Raw genomic sequence first — 17,343 nt, 5'->3', positions numbered from 1 at the left:
CCTTCCAGTTTGTCACTCAAAATCATCTGCCTTATTTCAAGAACCTTCCTCCCTCTCCCAGAAGGAACAGTGGCATCCAAAGTTGGGTAGTTTCATTAAGATCTTAGCACTGGACCGTGTTGGATTGGACCGTGTTGCTGTTTTGGAGGCATCCTTCCAAAGTTTTAATTAATGTTTATTTATTTTAGAGACAGAGAGACAGAGCACAAGCGGGGGAGGGGCAGAGAGAGCCGGAGACAGAATCCGAAGCAGGCTCTAGGGTCTACACTGTCAGCACAGAGCCTGACGCGGGGGGGGGGGGGGGGGGGGGGGGGGGGGGGGGAGGGGGCGAACTCACGAACCGTGAGATGGTGACCTGAGCTGAAGTCGGACACTTAACCGACTGAGCCATCCAGGCGCCCCCGCGTCCCGCAAAGTCTGAAGTCATTCGCGGATGCTCTGTAGCGCTGTTTCTCAAACTCGAGTCTTCCAGGCACCTCTGATTCAGTAGGTGGCGGCAAGTTTGGCAATCCTGATTTTTCAAAGTGCCGCAGGAGAATGTTATCAGCCGAAATTTGGAAACTTTCATTTCTACAAATTCCTGAACCTAACTCATGGAAATGGGGAAATTCCCTTTCCCGCCCGCTGGGTGTATCACGGTTACATGACTGAGGTGTCATTAAAACGGCGGGGCGGGGGGTGGGGGGCGGCGGGGAAGGGCAACCCTGAAATCCGAACACCCCTATCTGTCCGGGACTCGCTGAAAGAGTTCCCCGTCGGGACAACCGCCAGTTCCGAATTAAACAGAGGATGACGACTGCCTGGATTGGGGAGGGCCACTGCTGTCACCAGCTGGGGACCTCGTGGGTCTGACTGACCAAGCCCCGGAGGCGCCCTCCCCCGGAGACCAGACTTGTGCTCGGTGGGAGCAGCTCCAGCGAGGGGCGGGGAGGTGGCAGCTGGAGCTCCTCCAGCTCCGGAGCAGGAGTCCATACATAGAGAGGTCCAGGGGCGTTGGGGTGGGCGGGGGAGTGGCTTGTAGAGCGCCACTCCCGCAAGCCGCAGCCACTCCAGAGTGGCGCGGGCAGGGGGCGTGGGGAGACGTCGTTCTATTTATTCTGGCTGGAGAGCCGGTGGCCCCGGCCGCTCCGAGCTGCCGGAGGAGCTGTCCTGAGGCAGAGAGCGGGCGGTGTCTTCGGAAAGGGCTAAGAACCCGGCGCGCGTGGCTGGCCAGGTGGGGGCGGCCGCGCTGCGCCGGCGGAACGCGCAGAAATTTTTCGGGAGTTCTGGAAGTCCCTTTGGGGATGATGAGGTTCCGAGTGTGGCTCAGCCGGGAGCGATGAGGGCGCTCGGAGTCCAGCTCAGCCGAGGGGTGTTGGGGCGCAGCCAGGGCTCAGCCGCGAGGCGATGGGGGTGCAGTGTCCAGCTTAGCCGCGGAGTGATGGGGGCGCAGTGTCAGGCTCGGCCAGGACCAGATGCTCGAGCAGGTTCCGCCAGGGGCGGGGGGGGGGTGGTGATGGGAGCCCATTGTCAGGTCCAGCCGCGGGTGAGAGGGGCTCGCGGTCGGGCTCAGCCGCGAGGTGGCGGGGGCGCCGGCTCAGGGTCCGCCGAGCCCAGCAGGAGCTTGCAGCCGCGTCCGGACGCGCTCAGCGCCGGGTCCCGAGCTCCCGCGGAGCCGGGCGGCGGGAGGAGCCCAGCGCGGCCACCGCCTCCTCCGGCCGCAGGCCCCTCCTCTGCCCCCGCCTCCTGCGTCCCGTCCGCCCGCCCGCCCAATCCGCAGCCCTCGGCCCAGCAGAGCCGGGCGGCTTGTCTGGCCGGCGGAGGCTGAGCGCGACCCTCGCGAGCCGCGGCGCCCGCCGACCAGGGACAAGCGCGACTCCCGGGACCCCGCTCTGCCCCGCGCTGCCGCCTCCTCCCGTCGTCGCGGGGACGCTCCGGCCCGCGCCGCCAGGGCCGAGCTTCTCTTCCTCCCCGCGGAGAAGGAGCGGAGAAAGCCGAGCGGCTGCTCCGGGAGCGAGCGAGCGAGCGAGCCGAGGCCCCTGCCCCCGAGTGTCGGGGCTGGAGGAGGAGGAGGCGGAGGCGGAGGGAAGTGCGCGTCATTCCCGGGAGGAGAGTGTTTCACCTCCAGGCTGAGGCTGCGGCTGCCAGTTGCATAAAAGCAGCGGTGGCGGCGGCGGCGGGCGCGGGCGCGGGGCTACCCGGGCTCTCTGGCCATGGAGAGAAGATCCGGACCCGGGGACGCTAGGAGCTCGGCTCCGTCTCTTTGGACCGCGGTGTAGGCACCTGAAGTAGCCGACGCTAAGCGGGGGAGGGGAAGGTAAGAAGCAAAGGGTCCCCCGCCCCCCGCCCCGCCTCCCCAGCTGCCTGCTGGGGCCACCGCGAGGTCGCCGATGGCGGCCCCGCGCACCACCGCGGCTCCCGGCGGCCTGGCATTTAGGCATCTGCTGCTGCCGAAATGGAAAACATCCTCCCGCCCCCCGAAGCACCCTCCCGCCCTCCCCCCTCGCACCGCCTCTCCCGGTCTCCCTCCTCTCGGGTTCGGGAGTAACCGGACTCCCCGGAGTAAATCCTCTCCGTAAGAAAGGGTCTGGGAACCACGTCTAGATTTTCTTTCTTTCCGTCTCTCTTTTCATTACGTTTACGGGGGAGGAAACAATGGACCTTTGAAAGTCGGTGTGAACAGCCGCAAACTTTCCGGAGAGGGTGGGAGTGGGGGTGGGGGTGGGGGATAAACCCCACAGGAAGCTGACCACTATGAAAGGTTGATAGAATGTGCATTGCAGAGTCTGGGCTTCAGCGCGCGCGCGGACGCGTTTGGGGTGAACTTTGTCTCTTTACTGTTCCCCTGGGTTGGTGCACCCCACACCCCTTACCCCGCTTTGTGTTGGTTCAAGTCAGGGGAGGCTTTAAAAATCGCTTGCAGCTTTCTTTACAGCTGGGGAATATAGCCTAAGCCCTGGACCCCACGCCCAGCTTTCCTCTGCAGAGTTGCGAGGTCTTGGCAAAGGAGGGGGGTCCCGCTCTGTGAGGATCCCAGAATTCAGTAGTTAGTGCCAGTTTCTACATCCTTTGCAATAAAACCGAGGTCCTGATGTCCCTGGATGCTCTCTGCTGAGGGTTGTCTCCAGACCTCGCTGTTGAGCAGAAACCACTCAACTTAAATTCTCTGGGTAAGGTTAGGAAAACAGACTTTGATATATGTCTCCTTTCATCAGGAGTTGGGGTTAAGGATGGAGTGCTTAATAATTTTAAGAACTTTCATTCCACACAGGAGCCACTCACCGGCTTATGTCCACTCTCCTGGTTTCATTTCAACGATGCGATGCCCTGTTGCATAATTGCAGGGTGTGCAGATGTTTTCAGGAGCAAAATAAGAATTTAGAGGAAATGGGATGGAAGGAAGTTTCACCTGAGCTGAGGGAGGCCTCAAGCCTCAGGGCAGCCAGACATACCTGTTGGAAACGGGTGTGTTAGAAGCGCATGTAGTTAGCCTTATGGTTCTTTGGTTTGGCAAAAATGGAGCTATTAATCTTTGACCCTTGAAGGAAGCTTGCTATTTTCAAAATTGGTCTGGGCATCATGCTCTAGTTGTGTGCCTTTGATTAGCTATTCAAAGGGCTCTTTGGGGTTTGCCTTTCTGGGCAAAGGAGAAGACAGTGGACTAGCCCTTCTGCTTAGTCAACACTGGGTAGTACCTTATGGTGTTGTATTCTCAACACTAAAGTTCCTCCCGTCAGCTTTGTGTGAACCTGCACTGCAGGGTCAGAGTCTGTGTGGGTGGAAGTCTGCTTTTGGCTTTCTATTCAATCTTCCTGAAACTGGTTTATCTGATGAATGTGTGTTTACAGACTCAGAAAATTAAGGTTAGAAGTGAATTTTGAATCATCACCTACCTGTTCTGCTTCAACAGCCAGTGACAGAAGCCACGGGCTGTGTGGACAGGGAGGTGGAATCAGTATATCCTTACCCCTTGCTTGTTTAGATTTCTTTTGTCACAGCGGAATTGTTTGAGTAAAGTCTCCTTTGTTGATGTAACCTGTAACCTGCAGATTTTCAGGAGTCTCAGATTTCATGTCAGGAAACCAGGGGACAGCACCTCATTCCTGTTCCAACAGACCTCATCTAGCTTGTTTCCAAGCTCTCTTGGGAATGGTGAGAAGACCAACTAGAAAGTAAAGTAGTTGTGGGCCGTTTCCGAAGTTGAAAGGCTACTGTTTACCAGCTCTGTCCCTCTGGGCAGGGTTCTGAAATTGCAAATGATGATACGATGAACCACAGTGCAGAAAGAGAGCATTTAGAGGATTATCATCAAATACACAGTCTTAGACTCACATGGGATACCGTATGTAAACGTGTACCTTGTAAAGTTTTAAACGTGTACCTTGTAAAGTGCTGTAAAAGAGGAGTATTGCATCACCCACCCACCATGCATTCAACTAACAATTCTCGTTCACCCATTGTGTGTCAGGCCCTCTGGAAACAGTCTGAGTGCCCACCTTGTCAGTAGGCAGGCAGAGGGAGGTGGATGGAGTGGTTAAAGCTTGGGAAGTCCAAGGGAGCCGAGATCACCTGTGTGTGGCTTCCATCTGTAAAGAAAGATGAGCCAGTCTCTGCGTTGGAAGGAAAGAGCCTAGGCTGAGAGGAAAGGAAACAGGTGCAGGAAGTGTGTAAGTGTGGGGACCGTTATGCATAGAATCCTTTAAGAATCCAGAGGAGGACCAGATTGGGAGCAGTGGGCGGAAGGAAGCAATTTGGTGAAAACTAAACTTTTCAAAATTCAGACAGAAATAGTAGGCACAGAACACTGGTGTCAGTGGTACCATTTTGAAATGTAAAGATGGGAGTACTTGAAGGCAGAGTTCAGTCTGAAGCGAAGCTCTGACATTTGCTAACCCTTTGGTGCTGCCCAAATCCCCCGATTCTTCACACTTTGTTCATCTGTAGAATGAGTTTAATCATATTTTATTGAATTCTTTCAGGTTTAACTTTGATTTAATTTGCTGTGCAGATACTAAAGTTCCATACAAGTTAGTGCTGTTTGCTCTCGCAAGGTACTTTCAAAGTACGTTCTTTTTAGGGTACGTTCTTTTAGCCTGGGTGGCTTGAAAAGCCAAAAGTTGGTTGAGCATTCAGCTCTTGAGTTCGGCTCAGGTCACGATACCACGTTCGTGGGACTGAGCTCCTCATCGGGCTCTACTGTGACGGCACAGAGCCTACTTGGGATTCTCTCTTCTGCTCTCTCTGCCCCTCCCTCTCTCTCTGTCTTTCTCAAAAACAAACAAACAAACAAAAACCCCAAAACAAAACAACCAAAAAACAAAAGACAAAAAGCTTTAAAACAAACAAACAAACAAAAATATTTTCTTTTTAGAGAAATGAAGAGATCCAAATCATAACTCAGTCCAGCTGGCTCCAGTGACAGATTTCTATTTTGTTGACCCTTTCCAGAGTGTTCCGAATCCCATCTTGAGTGCAATTCTTCAGACTTTATGCTGGTTATTGTCATATGGCATTCCTCAACTTGTCCAGGCAGCTTCCCATGCCAGCCACAGGAAATCTTCTCATTGCATTCGGGTGGTGAGCACTAATTAGAAGGATGGGCTGGTGCATACAGCACCTCGATTGAGAGGGGCTTGTCTGGGGCTGTTCTGTAACTGCCGTGTTCCTCCCCCGTCTCCCAAGGCAAGCTAACCCCTCTGCTTTCCTCTATCCTAACAAGATAAATATGGAAAAGGAAGGAAAAGCCATGCATCTGCATTTTCGAGATCCTGAAAATGACCCTTACTAGTTTTCTCCATGTATAAAGAGGTGTAATTTTCAACGATGCTGTTAAAGAAAAGGCTGTTCTCACAGTCAGAACAGTCGCTGTCTAGGTGAAACTTGAATCTGTAAGCACGTCTTGCTTTAATGTACTTGCCTTACTCCCCACTTGAAATGAACTTAAGCTCATCTGACAGTGTAATAAATTGCCTTTGATAGAAATCCATACTTACATATTTCAAACTATCAGTTCAGTGTGATTTTCTTGGGGCGGGAAGCAGTACAAATGTAAATCAATTTTCAGGGACATATTGGATCTTAGCCTGTAGTTTGAAAGGGCCTTAAAAATAATATTAAAATGAGGAAATTGAGGCTCAGAGAGGCTAATTAGATAAGGTCATATAGTAAATTAATGGCTGAGCAAGGGACAAGAACCCCTTTGTCCCTATTTCCGGTCAGCATTTTTTTCCCCCTCTAATGTACTCTAATTAGTTCCTGTTTGCTTTTGTTAGCAACTTAGTTATTTTAATGTTTTAATGGTGAAATGATTTGCATTCGGGCTGAGAAACCCATTGCACCCAGCTTTAAAGCAGATACCTCTTTTTTGTTAGGGAGGACCTACACATGACATGATGCACACAGTGGGGGTGATGTTACTCGTAATACATTTCTGGCAAATAGGGAACTAAATGTAACCATAATGTTAGCTTTACTTGCATTTTCCATTAATAGTACACAAATTTAAAATATTGTAGAAGTGCACATTTTTGAAAAGAAGTAAGTTCCTGGAAACATTATTCAGATTTGTGTTGTGAATCATAGGTTAAAAGTATATTAGAAATATGTTGGCATGTTCTTTTGTTTTCCCTGTGTTTGCTTTGGGAAGCCATTAATGTTGGTTGTCAGGAACTATGTTCAGCAAATATTTTATTGCATTCCTAAGATGTACAAGGCTCTGTGCTGGTTGCTGTGAGCAGTGCAAAGACGAATGAAGCGTAGGGTCTTTACTAAAATGTCTCTTTAAAAAAAAAAAAAATGGCCCAGACTGGGACATTGTGTATGACTTAAAAGACACGGAATTGTTGTCTCCCACCAAAATCCGTCCTTTGATCTGTTAGGCAAATCTGCATTGAAATTGTTATTAGTTAGTCTAACCTTGTAGCCAGATTTGTAACATGACACTTATTTTCATTACGTTGTAACAAGTGATAAACCTTTTATATTTATTTTATCAGGGCTCCATCTCAGTTTGGACAATAAGTAAAAATTTGGCAACATTTGGGGATTTTATATTATGAAAAGTTTGCCTCAGGGATCTTGTAGCAGTCTTAGCTTTAATAAAGTTTTTAAAATGGTGTTAACACTGCATAGAAGTGTGATTGGAACGTTTTTGCCCGAAAGGATTGCAATTTAAGATGATCCATACTGAGCCACCGAGAAAAAAGAATTGTCCCTATTGACTCTGAATTTGATGTAAGTATCTTAAAACACATGAACATCCACCACAAGCCAGATGTCTTGGTCACGTCTAGTTATGAAGTCTGTCCAAAGAGTAAGAAATTGTTATTGATTTGAGGGCTCTTGCCTAATTATTGGCTTGTACTTGGAGACGGCCAACCTTCTGTTGTTACAGTGGCCCTCACTAACGGTGACTCACTTCCCTCCAGAATGAGTCGTTTTTTTCACATACGGTGGGGTTGGGGTTGGAAAATTAATTATTAACATTTTAGGGAGTGGAAAGATTAAGTTTAGCACAAGGACAAATGCCTGATTCCTGTTTCAGAAGGAATGAGGAAAATGAGTCTTTTTTTTTTTTATTGTGGTAAAAAAACACACTTCTTATTGTTTATTCATATCACCAGCGCCACCTCTATAAAACCAACTTCATATGAGGATTTAAAAAAATATATTTCATTAGTGCAAAAGACACCTTTAATTGTTCAGTGGGCACTTGGTGACAGTCATTCGCCAGCCCCTGAGGACATGCTGAGATAGAAACGAAGGGCTGGTGATGTTGAGAAGCTAGCAGTTGGGAGCAAGTAGGGTGTGTGTGAAGGTATAGCTGGAAAGGCCAAATGGAAGATGAATCGTCTTTTCCGCATGTTAATAATGTCTTTTGATTAATGTTAATAGCTGCTTTCCCAAGTGCTTGGACTGATTTAGATACTGCCTGTCCTCTCCACATGGTCGTGCTTCACAATGTACAGTCAGCTCACGGATAACTTTCCCCCGCTGCCTACTTACCATGTGGTCTGAGCTTGGCTTTAACCTTAAAGTGTTTCTTCTTGCTCCCTGCTTGTGTTTGCAGCCGTTGAGTTGATCACGTAGCCTCTGTTTGCCTGTCCCACTGCTGCTGGCTGTGTTCTGTTCCTGCTCTGCTGTGCAAAGTCTAAACACTGCTCTAGTGCTGAGTAATTGCTCATTCACTGGTCCTCCTTGCTGACGCTCTGGCACCGTTGAGTTTTGATGAACATCGAGACTGGAGGAGGTGTGATATGGTCCCTTTGGCAGGCCTAGATTTCACATGCCCCGGGAGACCGGGCACTGTGACTGTTTTTATTTCGGCCGGGCACTCATCTGCAGGTAACACTCTGCCTGCAAGCCTTCCAGACACTACGAAAGACTTCTGTTGGTTTCCCCACATAGTGGTCATTGTTGGACAGTGTGTTGTCATTTCAGTGGCAGAGTTCAGTGGTAGGTTTCACTTTGCACATCCAAAAAGAAGCTATTAGTAGTAGTCTGGTGATACGCATTTGGGTAAGTCAGTTCGCCAGGGCTTTTAAAAATATACCTCTGTTCCATTCGTTGAGATCTAATAAACTCAGGCGATCACCTCTTTAGAACCCCCCAGCCCAGTGTCTGCTTCATGTGCATTGTAATGACTTCTTTACTTGGCTCATCTCCTGACACCCTCCACCCCAACACTGAGCTCTGAGCTCGTTGAAGGTAGAGAATTTGTTTGTTTGTGCACCACTGGGTCCCTGTCATCTAGCAGAGTCCTTGTCTCATAAGAGATGCTCAAGCCTGAATGTTTTTCCTCTTGGGCAAGCCTTTACTCTCAGTGGGGAAAATTGTATTAAAAATAGGCTCGAGGTTGTCGGTGAAAGAAATAGGACATTTGGATTCTGGTCCTGGTCCTGCCATTGGTAGGAACTTTGCTTTGATGCTGGATTGAGGGGCCCCAGATCACTTCACTCTGGGCATCTCATTATTCATCTGGGATATTTCGTAGTTTGAAAGGCATGTCCAAACATACCCGTTATATGCTTCCTATGGTCCCTGTATCTTGATGTCTGTGTATCAGGGGATCATGGACTTTTGGTGTATCTGTGCTTGTTTATCAAACCTATCTCTGTTGCCTTTACTTTTTTCTTCCCTTTCAACATTTAAGCCAACATAACTTTCTTGGCTCTTTCTTCCTGAGAAGTATTTTCAAGCTTTGTCTCCAGCGCTCGCGGAGAATGCAGCCTGCAGACAGTTCTGCCCTTTGCCGTAACCTTAATTAAATCAGCCTCCCTCAGGTCAGACGTTGGCTTCTGTTCTTTCTTTCGAAGGCCAGCTGCAAGGCTGATGACACGCCTTCATCTGCCATTGTGTGCCTCTGGCAGCCATCCGTCACTGTCAGCAGGGTGGAAGCCTCTGCTGTGTCCTCCCAGCCTGTGGGGAACAAGGGCGAAGGGGGGTGGTCCAAGGAGCATTGGGAAGGAGGGTAGAAAGGGGGCAGCTTTTCAACAGAAAGGATTAAGGAGAAAAAGGAATCTGAGGAATAATCATCAGGAAAAAGAAACAGACGTGAAGAGCAGAGGACTGGGAGGTAAACTGACCCTCTCCTTTCTCCAGCTTCCCAAGTGGAAGCCTTGTTCTTTCTCCTGTTGTGTTTACCCTTAGTTCTTTCCTTCCAGCCAGGGCCTACATACTTTGCTCTTTTAAGATTTATTTTCGACGGGGTAAGGAGTGTGAGATATTCTTCACTATCAGCCTTTCTCCCCTGTTGGTCTGAAGGTCTGTCTTTTCTCTTTTGCTTCCCTTTTGTTGCCCACGGTAATGTTCTTCAGCCTTTTCACTCTGTCAGCCATCTTGGCTTTGGGGTCAAGCCTTGCTTTTCATGGAGATGCTTAACAGATTTGGAAAAGACGGGATTAATGAGCGTGTGTGGTGTCAGGAAAATCAGACATCTGCCTCCTGTATCTTGCGTAAATGGGAGGACTATAAGAATATAATTAAAGATATGTCTTAAAGGTCACCTCTATAACTTTAAGATGCGAAAGTGTTCACTTGGTTCGCTTTTGGGTGTTAGATATCATAAATAAGACTCTTTGTTTTGAGGGATCTATATTTAACAGGAGAGTCCAGTGTAATTTGCCGAGGATATCTCCACTTTAGTGAAATTGTAGCTGGCTTGCTAATCTGAATTTCCTCCATGCAGGCCCATAAACTCAGTATTTATTGTTTTGTTGTTTTTAACATAAGCCACCTCTTTGTATTTTGGTTAATTTTTGTTTTCTGGGGGTCTACTATTCCCTGACTGTAGTATTCCAGCAAAGAGAGCAGAGCTTAACTGAAAAGTGAATTTCTTTTTTTTTTTTTTTTCTGAAAAGTGAATTTCTGAGCAGATACAAATGTCTCCTAGCTTTTATTTTTTCCCATTTTTATAAAACTTGATAAAAAAATAGGATTTTAAACTATACAGTCACCAGAAGTACACAGTTATTAAAAATGCACGCATTTTACTTGGTATCTCCTCTTTTTGCTTTAAAGAATACTTATTCTGACTCAATATTTAGTGACCAAAAATGATTTTTAGTCAACATAGGTCTTTTGAGGAGATTTATAGTTTTAAGATATTCATTTTTAAAAAAATTTTTTTTAATGTTTATTTCTGAGAGAGAGACAGAGCATGAGTGGGGGAGGGGCGGGGGTGGGGGGGAGACACAGAATCCAAAGCAGGCTCCAGGCTCTGAGCTGTCAGCACAGAGCCTGATGCAGGGCTCAAACTCATGGACCATGAGATCATGACCTGAGCCGAAGCTGGACGCCCAACCAACTGAGCCACCCAGGAGCCCCTAAAAGATTCTTTATAATTTCTCTGTATTGTATTCAAAAAAAATTTTATGTTTACTTATTTTTGAGAGAGAGAGAGAGACAGAGAGAGAGGACAGGGGAGGGACAGAGAGAGAGGGTGATATAGAATCTGAAGCAGGCTCCGGGCTCTGACCTGTCAGCACAGAGCCTGACTCAGGGCTGGAACTCACGAACTGGAGATCATGACCTAAGCTGAAGTCAGATGCTTAACCTACTGAGCTACCCAGGCTCCCCTGTATTATATATTTTTTTAATGTTTATTTATTTTTGACAGAGAGAGAGAGAGACAGAGCATGAGCGGGGGAGGGGCAGAGAGAGAGGGAGACAGAATCCGAAGCAGGCTCCAGGCTCTGAGCTGTCAGCACAGAGCCCGACGCGGGGCTCTAACCCACAGACCACGAGATCATGACCTGAGCTGAAGTCGGACGCTCAACCGATTGAGCCACCCAGGTGCCCCCCAAGTATTATATTTTAATAGAGTTAGTCTGTACTGGGAGAGTGATTTCCTTGTGAGGGAGGAGATAATGTGAACACTTCTTGATTCCAGACTAGAAAAATCGGGGTCTATATGTAATAGTAGTAGCTCAGCTTTGGGAGTATCATTCATCATATTTGTCTAAATTGACCAACTGGAAAAAGAAGGTAGAGGAATAAAAATTAAGATTTCTTGGCCTCTTATCCCTTCACTGCTTAGGGAAAGGTTTATAATGAAGGGCCAATTCTTCCCCTCTTCCTGGAAACACTGGCCTGGGTACGATCAGCTTAGTAAAAGTGAACCAGAGTTAATGTGAAGAAACTGTGCAAAGTGTCTTATTCCTTGGGAACATACCAGACATTTGCAGGTGATAGTGACTCGTCTTGGTTTGGAGAGTTGAAAGAAAAGCCAAAAAGGCTACCCTTTTGTGTGAGTGTGTCTTGTGTGAAGTCACCGTCCCGTTTGGAGGTCTCTGGGTATTGGATTCTCTGGGAGTATGCTTACACAAATGAAGCAGATCTCTGAGGGAAAGTGAACTTAATCTTTCCCCACCATCTGTCTGTATTCTCCCAAATAGCTCTATGTATAGACCTAGCATTTATATTGAATTCTTTTGCGGGGAGCACTGTTTAAAAATGTACTTTATCCTGTGTGCTCTGGGAATATGATATGCACTAAAAAATATTCCTGGTAACTGTCTGTAGAAGGATATTTTCCCCCCAGAAACTTTTTCAACCATTGTTTTTTTGAAAATCTTTATAATATCTGTTTAAATACACAATCTTCACAAACATGTGGATCAGACTTAAGTATTTATTTGACAGCTTGAGAAACTAAAGGAGCTACAAGCCGGTTGTGCTAAGCTTATTTCTTACTGAACAGTTTTATATGATTGAAGTATTGAGCTCATTGTTTAGCAACTGTAGACGTAGTCCGAATCTACCACAAAACTAAAGAAACCCCCGACCGCCCTCCCAAATCCTAAACCTGGTTCCTTGATGTTATTCTGTGTTATCTTTTTCCTAAACATGAGAGATTGGAAGTTGAAACCATTAATTGGAAGTTCAAAGCCGTTAGGAGCTGGTTAAAATTTTAACTAGGTCATAATTACTAATAATTATCAACATCTATCATTTATTTTCAAGGTAATTCACAAATGACCACTCGTTCCTGGCATGGTTTACTTTTTATTGTGACTTAGGCATACCAGTGAGTGTGTTATGAAGAGCTACCAAGATCTTAATAAAAGGAAGTTTCCTCGGCCAGAGTTTGGCCGGTTGTACCGAAACTCTTAGAAAATGAAGACCGTAACTTGCAGAAGTGACCTTTAGATTGGACACTGTTTCCAAAATTATGTCCTTGATCAAAGAAGAATAAGCTTGAGATCATGCCAGCTTCTTGACTATTCCTATAAGCCTAAATTTTCCATTCAAAAATAAGTTCTCGAAACAAGTGCAGGCGGGATTTAAAAATGGTTAAATGAATCAAAAGCAGTGAGTTTTCGTTAAGTGTTCACTATGATGGGGTCAGTATGCAGGGCATAGCATGGGCTATGAGAGCCCCTCCCCACGGGGTTGGAGGGGCTGGGCGATTGGGGGGACTGAATATACAGCTTCTGGCACTAAGTGCCCTCAAGCACCATGTAAGTGATAAGCATATGTAGGAAGCAGTTTTTGTCTTCTATATTAATGTCTCCGCAGTAGAAAGCACGTGAAAACTCGGTCCTTTTAAATTTTTTTTTTTTTTTTAATGTTTATTTACTTTTGAGAGAAACAGAGACAGAATGAGAGTGGGTTAGGGGCAGAGAGAGAGGGAGACGCAGAAGCGGAAGCAGGCTCCAGACTGCGAGCTGTCAGCCACAGACCCCGACGCGGGGCTCGAACTCACGAGCTGTGAGATCATGACCTGAGCTGAAGTCAGACCTCAACTGACTGAGCCACCCAGGCGCCTCAAAACTTGGTCCTTTTAAAGAGCTCTTATTAATTTTGAATTACTGCTGCTATGTCTGTATTGAGAAGACTCCTTCAATAAATTTTTTTTTTCAAAAATTTTTCGATATTCCCCCCCCCCCGCCTTTTTTTTTTTTTCTCTTCCAAATTAAGCTCTGTGTCCAACGTAGGGCTTGAACTCACCACCCTGGGGCACAAACTCATAACCCAGAGATCAAAAGTCACATGCTCTACTGCCTGAGCCAGCCAAGTGACCCAGATCACAGCATTTATTGGCCGTCAGCATAACAACATAAAGCGGAATGGAGCACTTTCTTTTTTCCTGTGTGCCTACTGCATTTCATACTGTATTGCTAAAACTATTACAAAATATTGTGAAAGGTTGGGCTTGTCTAGGGTGCTGCTCTTTATCTTTAGAATTCCTGTTTGCAGCTGGTAATTATACCTTTAGTCACCTGCTAGATTGCACACTAGGACTGCATTTTGTAAAAATTAATGCTTTGACCTTTTTGCTTGAAGTTGTAAACATTCTCAGTTTTTCCTAAATCAGGGCAATAGATACAGATAGATTAGACAAATTTCCCAGAGCCTCAAGGATGTTAAAGAAAGATTAAGTGGGAAATTCCAGTCTGTGTATATGTGTATGTGTGGTCTATAGAGGGATATTGATCAAAGTTCCACAAGCCCCTAGTGAGTACCTACTATGTGTAAGATCCTGTGAGAATATGAAGATGAGTAAGACATAGTCCCTGTTCTCAAGAGGCTTATTATAGTTGACTGAAGGACGGACAAGTCTACACGTTAACTGGAACATAAGGCAGAGAGCAAGATGATCCAACAAGAGATTTATCTATCTATCTATTTATTTATTTATTTTTTAGTAATCTCCACACCCAATGTGGGGCTCGAACTCATGACCCTGAGATCAAGAGTCTTACATTCTACCGACTCAGCCAGCCAGGAGCACCCTAACAAGAGTTTTACACAGAGTACAGGGCAGAACAGACAGAACTTCTTGCAGAATCCTGAGGTGGAAGGGTTTCTTGGATGGGATAGCACAGTGTTTGCTGACTTTAAATGAGAATATCTCAGTTTTCTTAAAATCATGCTCTCTCTCTTTTTCTTAATATTTATTTTTGAGAGAGAGAGTGCACGAGTGGGGAGGGGCAGAGAGAGAAGGAGACAGAATCCCAAGCAGACTCTGTGCTAGCAGCACTGATGCAGGGCTCGAACTTACGAACCATGAGACCAGGACCTGAGCCGAAGTCAAGAGTCTGACAGTCATCTGACTAAGCCACCCAGGTGCCCCATGCTCTTTTATTTTTATAGGCCCAAGAAACCCTTACCAACCTGATCTCCTGTAATGTTATTGAAATTTCAAAACAAATTATTTTCTGTGATTACTTCTTGTAATTGAGTGTTCTTATCAAATGTACAGGCCCCCTCCCACCTTGAGTTGCTGTTGAAGGTTATGCATTCTTTTTATGCAAGAGAAGAATTTTGTTTCAAAGTAACAGGAAGTTTTAAAGGTTTCTTTTTGGCGAATTTTTTTTGACAAAATTAGTAGTTCTATTTAAAAAATTTTTTTAATGTTTACTTATTTTTGAGAGAGAGAGACAGAGTGTGAGCAGGGGAGGGGCAGAGAGAGAGAGAGGGAGACACAGAATCTGAAGCAGACTCCAGGCTCTGAGCCACCCATGTGCCCCCAAAATGGTAGGTTTTGAATGCTTCCCCCTTTTTCAGCATTTGCATTTTTATCTTTTAAGTTGATAGTTTCATAGTTTTAGTAATTTCTTGTATTACTTATTTTAGAGGTAAGAGGGGGAAGAATCAGCCCTTCGTTATAAACTTTTCCCTAAGCAGTGAAGGGATAAGGGGCCAAGAAATCTTAATTTTTATTCCTCTACCTTCTTTTCCCAGTTGGTCAATGTAGACAAATATGATGAATGATACTCCCAAAGCTGAGCTACTGCTATGATATATAAACCCCGATACCCACCAGACTTCTAGTCTGGCACCATGAACTGTTCTATTTTAAATATTTGCCCAAATTCCCTGTGAATATCTTTAACGGCATGATTTTATTTATTTATTTATTTATTTATTTATTTATTTATTTATTTATATTTAGTGATTTAACTTTTTAATTAATTAGTGCTGGCTTCGGCAGCACCTATACTAACATTTTAATTAATTAATTATTACTAAGCCTTTCGGGCTGTCATCCAGTAAATAAATACGAGATAATTCAAATACCAAAAGTTATGCTTCAAAACTTGCATGGAGTGCATTTCCCAACTCAATACGAATGACTTTTTTCCCCCCACTTTGGATTATCTATCTGTGTTTAGGGATTTAGCTCTTCAAATACATCATAAAATGCGAACGTGTTCCTTCTGTATAGTACTGTGTGCTTTCCACTAGAAAGACCGTCGTCTTAAAAACGACATGTAACGGGAACAGATTAGTAGCGTATGAAGTAAAAACACTGGTCTGTCGTCAAAACTTCACAATGACAGCTAATACTCACCTTGAAGTCTTGAAAGCCCAGAGGGACCTCTTCATCCTCTTTCTTCTGTTAGGTGCCTCTTTGTTCTCAGAACGCCAGACTCACTAATGCTGCAGGGGCTGTACTAACAATCTCGTGGATGAAACGGCCATGGGTCAGAGAGCTTGGGAACTTGACCACTGTTCTCACGGTGCTGCTCGGATCCACTAATATGTGGATCTTCCCCCATAAACACAGTCCAGTGCTGTCAACGTATTTTGTCTTCCTTAGGATTTTCGTAATGGCATTTTCTTTTCTCTGGTTTACTTTGTTGTAAGAATACAGTATATAATACATATTACATACAAAATGTGTGTTAATCAACTATTTGGTTATCCATAAGGCTTCTAGTCAACAGTAGGCTGTTATTAGTTGTTAAGTTTTGGGGGAGTCAAAAGTTATACATGGATTTTTGACTGCGTGGCAGGGGATAAGTGCCCCCACTTCAAGGGTCAGCTGTATTTCCCTGGTCAATTTAACTCTGCCTTCAAGTGAGTGATTAAAGTTGAATTTAGGAATTGTGTTTTTTGGGGATGCCGTAAATCTTTTCTCTATCCTCAGTAGTTCTTACCACAATCCTCTAATGACCTTAGGATCTCACTATTGCTTATTGAATGAGTGAAATGTCAATTTTTCCCACAAATAGTTTAAATCTATAACTAGCAATAATTATATTTTTAAGTAACTGATTCATAATACTACTTGTAAAATAAACTCATAAATGTAAAGTGATATCCTAAATTTATCTTGTGTCTTTACAGATTATAATAAATTGAAAGGGAAATCTGCATAAAGTGATTTTTTTTATTGTAATTTTTTAAAAGTTTATTTATTTAGGTAATGTCTACACCCAACATGGGCTTGAACTCATGACCCCGAGGTTAAGAGTTGCACGCTCTTCTGACTGAGCTAGGCAGGTGCCCCTGATTGTAATTTTAAGATGGTTTCAACAGTATGTTACTTCTTAGGAAGAAAATGATTGTATTTGCTGCTTATGCATTTACATGTCTTTCAATAGAGTGGAGCTAATGGGCTCAAAATATATGAATAGAAATATATTTAGTTTTGGGGTGCCTGGCTGACTTAATTTGGTAGAGCATGGAACCCTTGGTCTCCGGAGTCATGAGTTCAAGCCCATGTTGGGCATCGAGTTTACTTAAGAAAATAATAAAAATTAATATTTTGCATATAGTTTTACAAAAGAGTTCTGGGGCAAACACAACCACAGTTACTTTCATTTCTTGACCATTTTAGTTTATGGCAGACACCATCTGAATTTTCCATGTGAGTCTATCATTTTATGACTGTGAAGACAAATTATTCCCAGTGGCTTGGTGGCTTCATTTAGCCTCTTACTGCCTGTTATTATACTGTGGATACATCTGGAGACACATCATCTCCCACAAAAGGGCCCTCCAGCCTGTTAAGTAATAACAACCTTTCTCACCCTGAAACAATGAAGTATCAGTTGATTGCAGCCTCAAACAAAAGATCCCCACTCCCTTTCAGAGCAGATTATACTCATGACTCCCCTCCCGCCCTGGTGAGCC

General features: G+C 45.2%; 1 protein-coding gene across 2 annotated transcripts in view; it reads left to right on the top strand.

Moving 5' to 3' along the window:
* Positions 1–1,099: 1,099 nt before the first annotated feature.
* Positions 1,100–17,343, top strand: part of CEMIP2 (cell migration inducing hyaluronidase 2) — an 85,180-nt gene continuing 68,936 nt past the window's right edge. The window contains exon 1 of one of the 2 annotated variants that reach the window (XM_042914119.1): positions 1,100–1,213. The gene's annotated coding sequence lies outside the window, so the exon portion shown is untranslated. Of the gene's footprint in view, positions 1,214–1,795; positions 2,297–17,343 lie in introns of those variants that run through there. The other variant, XM_042914118.1, reaches the window with a different exon arrangement.

The sequence above is a fragment of the Panthera leo genome, chromosome D4 (assembly GCF_018350215.1).
Source record: "Panthera leo isolate Ple1 chromosome D4, P.leo_Ple1_pat1.1, whole genome shotgun sequence".
Classification (NCBI taxonomy): domain Eukaryota; kingdom Metazoa; phylum Chordata; class Mammalia; order Carnivora; family Felidae; genus Panthera; species Panthera leo.
The sequence above is the reverse complement of the archived record's forward strand: the minus strand, read 5'-3'. Positions and strand labels throughout refer to the sequence as shown.